Source organism: Hylobates moloch, unplaced genomic scaffold, assembly GCF_009828535.3.
Source record: "Hylobates moloch isolate HMO894 unplaced genomic scaffold, HMol_V3 SCAFFOLD_14, whole genome shotgun sequence".
In the NCBI taxonomy this organism is placed as follows: Eukaryota; Metazoa; Chordata; class Mammalia; order Primates; family Hylobatidae; genus Hylobates; species Hylobates moloch.
This window is the reverse complement of record NW_026652289.1, coordinates 85,247,307-85,253,783: the sequence shown is the minus strand read 5'-3', so window position 1 is coordinate 85,253,783 and position 6,477 is coordinate 85,247,307.

Genomic DNA, 6,477 nt, shown 5'->3' with positions numbered 1-6,477 from the left:
AACTGGATCCCTTCCTTACACCTTATACAAAAATTAATTCAAGATGGATTAAAGACTTATATGTTAGACCTAAAACCATTAAAATCCTACAAGAAAACCTAGGCAATACCATTCAGGACATAGGCGTGGGCAAGGACTTCATGTCTAAAACACCAAAAGCAATGGCAACAAAAGCCAAAATCGACAAATGGGATCTCATTAAACTAAAGAACTTCTGCACAGCAAAAGAAACTATCATCAGAGTGAACAGGCAACCTACAGAATGGGAGAAAATTTTTGCAACCTACTCATCTGACAAAGGGCTAATATCCAGAATCTACAATGAACTCAAACAAATTTACAAGAAAAAAACAAACAACCCCATCAAAAAGTGGGCAGAGGACATGAACAGACACTTCTCAAAAGAAGACATTTATGCAGCCAAAAAACACATGAAGAAATGCTCATCATCACTGGCCATCAGACAAATGCAAATCAAAACCACAGTGAGATACCATCTCACACCAGTTAGAATGGCCATCATTAAAAAATCAGGAAACAACAGGTGCTGGAGAGGATGTGGAGAAATAGGAACACTTTTACACTGTTGGTGGGACTGTAAACTAGTTCAACCATTGTGGAAGTCAGTGTGGCGATTCCTCAGGGATCTCAAACTAGAAATACCATTTGACCCAGCCATCCCATTACTGGGTATATACCCAAAGGACTATAAATCATACTGCTATAAAGACACATGCACACGTATGTTTATTGCGGCACTATTCACAATAGCAAAGACTTGGAACCAACCCAAATGTCCAACAACGATAGACTGGATTAAGAAAATGTGGCACATATACACCATGGAATACTATGCAGCCATAAAAAATGATGAGTTCGTGTCCTTTGTAGGGACATGGATGAAACTAGAAAACATCATTCTCAGTAAACTATCGCAAGGACAAAAAACCAAACACCGCATGTTCTCACTCATAGGTGGGAATTGAACAATGAGAACTCATGGACATAGGAAGGGGAACATCACACTCCGGGGACTGTTGTGGGGTGGGGGGAGGGGGGAGGGACAGCATTAGGGGATATACCTAATGCTAAATGACGAGTTAATGGGTGCAGGAAATCAACATGGCACATGGATACATATGTAACAAACCTGCACATTGTGCACATGTACCCTAAATCCCTAAAGTATAATAAAAAAAAAATACTAATATCTGATAGTTCAGGATTTCTTTATTCCTAGTGTTCTATAAAATGTGCCAAAGAACAGGTGTCCTTATCGAGAAAAAGAATTATTTTGTCTGATTCCAAAGTTATATAAAAGTTGATTCAAATTACAGGTTTGAAAAGGTTATTTATGAAACAAACTGGAAAGGAAGCAGTAAGTGGTGAAGAGAGATTTGAAGAAAGATATAGATAGGAACATATACATTTGGGAAGGAAGGTTATAAAGGAAAAAGAGTAATTTTATATTAGAAAGAATCTTGTATGGCAAATTATTCTTCTAAAATAAAATGACTGGTTATTTAAGAAACATGTTCTTATTACAGGGTTAATCTAGAAAAAGAAAATTGAAAAAAAATTCAAAAAAGAAACAGGTACCATAGGACAACTATACAGTCCAAGCATGTGACAGATGGTCTGTCTAAGTCATGATAAGGCTCATGAAGGGGAATTTATAAAAGAAATTTTGTATGCAATTAAGTTAGCCATAATTAAAAAGGAATTGTTAATAATAGTCTTTCTAAAGAATGGTCCCCTAGGATAAATCAAGATTTTCTTAAGGTATCAATTTACTGTTAATAAAATTACAATAAAGTTTGATTTTCATTCTATAATCTACTTCTTTTGAAAACTTCTGAGATTCATATCCCAAATGTTTAATTGTTGTCTTGCTGCTATCAGCTTTTTCTCCCTTTGATGTGGCCTGGGATGATAACTCTATCCTTCAGCTTCTTGTCAGCTCCTGTAACTTTTCTCCTTAGTTCTAAATGTTGTTGTGGCTGATGCTGAAATATTTCATCTTAGAGGTCTATAAAAGAAATGTTTTCCTCCAGGATAACCTGATTCTATACTCTTGGGTTTTTTTGTTGTTGTTGTTTTTGGTGTGTCTAAATTTTCACTGTAATCAGGAAACTTATCATGCAGCTACTAAGAGTCATGTATTCCCCAGTTCTACTCAAAACCTTGTACACACTCTTCCCATGTTTGATTAAATTCAAGCACTTTTTATCTTAAGTTGTACTTCCAGATTATCTAAATGGGCTTTCTTCTAAGGAGAGGCAGTCACACTAAAAAAGGTTTTCCTTTGACTTTTTGGTAACTGGCTTAAGAAACAAGATTTTACATTTTATCAAGATAGTTCCAATGCTGCCTTTATTAAGTGTTTAATTGCTTTTAAAAAACCTCTGAAATTTGAAAGGAGTAAGGTTTTTACACCCGTGTAACTTTTTCTATTGCCTTTAAAGTCTTTCAATGATCACTTTGGTTACATGAATAACTATTGTTTTACAAGGACCTGTGGTTTAGTTTTGATCAAATATTTTAAGCTTTCTCACATCTTTCACAGACATCTGCAAAATTGAATCCTAAATTAAGTCTCTGACTTATTGCTGGGGCTTATCAAAGCTAAAAAAATATTAATCACTGTGAACTGTATCACCACCTCCAACACCCTGAAAAAGTTCTTATCAGGTACTATTAACTAATCTTTCTGGTGTTAAGCTACAAGGAATTGACTCCTGCATACATGTAGCTCCTCTAAAGAAGACAGACTCCTGCCAGTATCCAACATCAAACTCAACTTAACCAAAGCCTCATCTTTAGACTCAAGCAAAGGCAATAATCAAAGTACAATGCTTTCATGCAACACAGGGACAGGCCTGTATTATACTTTATTTAATAATTTTCCTTCATCTGAAATAGAAATATATGAAATATAATTTATCCTGTGCCTTAATACTAAAAAATTGAAATGTTTATCTATCTATAGGCTTCCTTTACTGTCACTCATTCTTTTTTTTTGAGACAGAGTCTCGCTCTGTTGCCCAGGCTGGAGTGCAGTGGCGCGATCTTGGCTCACTGCAATCTCTGCCTCCCAGCTTCGAGCAATTCCCCTGCCTCAGCCTCCCAAGTAGCTGGGACTACAGGCGCGCACCACCACACCCAGCTATTTGTTTGTATTTTAGTAGAGACGGGGTTTTACCATGTTGGCCAGGATGGTCTCGATCTCCTAACCTCGTGATCCGCCCATCTCAGTCCTGTCACTCTTAGAACAAGACAACGCTTATGGCATTTTTCCTTAAAATGTTGTTAATGGTGAATATTTTGTTTTATTAATATATCCAGAATTTAAAACTGTTTAATTCCTCCAGACCCAGGGACTACCATGGAAGATATCAATGCATGAAATTGTAAGGGCTAGTTCTTGTGGAGTAAAATTAATTCAGATCCCCCAAATAAAGGATGGGCATACGGATGCCTAAACAGCTAAATAAAATACTTATGTTTTGTATAGCTATAGTTCCTATAAGCCGAGATTACAACAGCTCAATGGATAAAATTCAGAGACAATTCAGTTATATAACCTTACCTTTTGACTTTTAGTTTTTGGCTCTTAAAAGGGGTTGAAGGATTAATGACTGCCTGCCCACATTCGTTCCAGTCTGGCTTACAATATTTAATTGGATATAAGACTTTTGATTCTAAGTCCCTTGGCCATAGTGGTCACACCAGGGAACATGATGGACCCAGGTCAGGTAGCGTGCTGCTCTGGCATTGACATGAGAAAAAATAGAAGTGTAGCTATGGATACTGCTTCTGGCATACCTTGACAAAAAAGGAGAATATAAACTATAAAATAAAGTCCTAAGCCCCCACCAACTTAATGGACACTCCCTACCCCCATGCTAGCCAAAGCAACCTGAAAAACTAATTCAGGCCATGACAACAAGAGGGGTGTTGAACATGCTTCACTATACCTTCCTCCCATTATGGGAATTTAGGCACAACTGATCAGCATTAACATTACAATAAAAACTGTAAAACAGACTCCTTATAACAATAAAATATCAAATTATGAAAAGGACTTAAGAACATGCCAGGTAAGAGGTAAGTCTCACATTCCTACACTTTAAAAAAAGCAGACTATGGTTTTTTTTTTTTTACCTTACAGCTTGTGTATTTATTGAACAAATACTACTAAAATAGCTAAAATACATTGGGTACTTGTCATGAGTGCATCAGTAAAGATCACACTGTTACAAAAGCCTGCATTTTCAGCAGTACACAACTGCAACTCTACATAAATGCCACAGATGCAGAATACTGTTTTCTTGCTCTATTTACACAGCTGATTTATATACCTATTCTAACTTAGGAGGGAGAGGAGTAATGCACAAGAAACTCAGGCCAATGGGGGAGCAAGAAGAAAACGAAGAAGTGCAGTGCATGCGTCATCGGTGTTTAACAGTCAGAAGCGAACAGTTCAGAACAAGGCCTGCCCTGTCAAAAGAAGAGCTAAAAGACAGTTATATAAAAATTAAGGTGGGCTTTCAGACTGGCTAACACGACAACATTCCATGAGTAGATGGTAATTTATTTTTGTTTATCCATTTCGTTGCGAGCAAGGACAAAAATGTAAATCTACACCTTGCTTATCAAAATTGCCAAAAAAAGAATGCTCTGCCTTTTAAAAAAGTATCATTATTTTGTAGACATTGTTTTCCATTTTAATATTTGGAAAAGGTGTCATTTTCATATTCCTACTCAGATGCCAGTGTTTTGGGTTTTTTTCAGGGGGAATTTATTTTAAAAGTTTTTGCTCTTTTTTACGACGAATATCCTTTCAAACAGAAAGAACCCAAAGAGACACCTCAAAATGCCTGTAAAATTATTGCTTTTCTTTCTCAAAAAAGCAGACTATGTTTACAACTGCCACAAGGTTTCTGTGTTTCTCTAGCAGCCAAGCAAGCACTAGCCTCAGGATAAGCTGACTGACTGACCCCAGCCACTGTTCCCCCAGCCATAACTACACAATGAAGTAGACAAGAGACCAATTTCGGTAATTTTCTCCTGATAAAAGATCACTCACCATAAACTAGTTTTGGCCAGTTTACAGTAAATACGCATTTGTATGCCTTTGTCCTCAAAAGAACTTTTGAAATACAGGGCATAATTATAATACATTTAAAAGTTAAGTCTGTCCAAAAATAAATGAGTCATATGTTCCATGGATAGTTGTTAATACACATGTGTCAGGACCACCTTCATGAATATTTACAAGTCCTCCCGCAGCCTGTTAAGTATGTATAGTTAACCAACTAGTCCTGATATCTCCACAGGAGCTCTGGGTACAACTGACATTTGGGGCTTTGCACTATAACTAAGACTAAATGCTGTGTGTACTTCCTGGAAAACTCCAGAAACATATCCTCAGCCCTAAAAGATGTGCACAAGCAAACTAATGCTATGTCTAATCTCATGATGTCTTTAAATCATATGGCTTTAGATATCTTCACTGCAGCCCAGGGTGGCACTTGTGCATTCATTAAGGCTGACCATTTTACACACATACACATACACACACACACACACCAGATTATTCTCACAGTATAACCCAAGCTATGCACCCGTATTTCTGCTATAGATGCTGTCTCTCAGAACTCTATGACATCATGATATAGTCGGCTTCCTGGTGCATAAAATACTTTTATATATATTATTAATACTGTTAAATGCCCTCTTCAGCTGCTATGAATTGTATTGCTTGTGCACACTGCATGGAGATGCAGGAAATCATTCTCAGAAATTCTTGTTTCCTCACATCATACATGCACAGTAAGCTCCTGCTGAAAACTCAAGAATATTTCCAACTCCAGGTAAACAGATTCCATTCTAATGCTCTGTAACTATGCCCCCTTTCAGTAGGAAGCAGACCAAATGAATATGATGCTCCAATTGAATAAAAATAAAGTGGAATTTGACAGTGGGGTGTTTAAGCAAGTACTTCTTTTTCCTTAAAAAATATTTACTTTTTCTTTTTCCTGTGTGTTCATGTCTTACTTATCTCCTTAGAAATGCAAATTCAAACTTTTCCCTCCTTCCTTTCCACCAGCCAAACCACCAGCAAGCACTGTCAGCTTATCTAAGTATATGTTTGTTTAGAAATTACCAAATCTTGAACCAAAATAAGCATCCACCAGAATTCTCCTCCACAGAGAGATTGTCTCAAGACATCAGTTAATCTACAACCTGACTCTGTCTCCAGTGATGCTGGGCAGGCTAACGAATGACCAATGACTAGAGATAAGTCATCCAGAAAGTCATGTAGATCTTACACCTCCACACTGCTTCTGCATGCCCTGCTTGACAATATTTCTTCTTAAAACCCTGCTTTCGGCCGAGAAAACTTACATGGTTCCTTTAGATACAAATCCAGCCCTTCCACATTGCTAAGCTCTGGAATAAAGTGACTTTCTT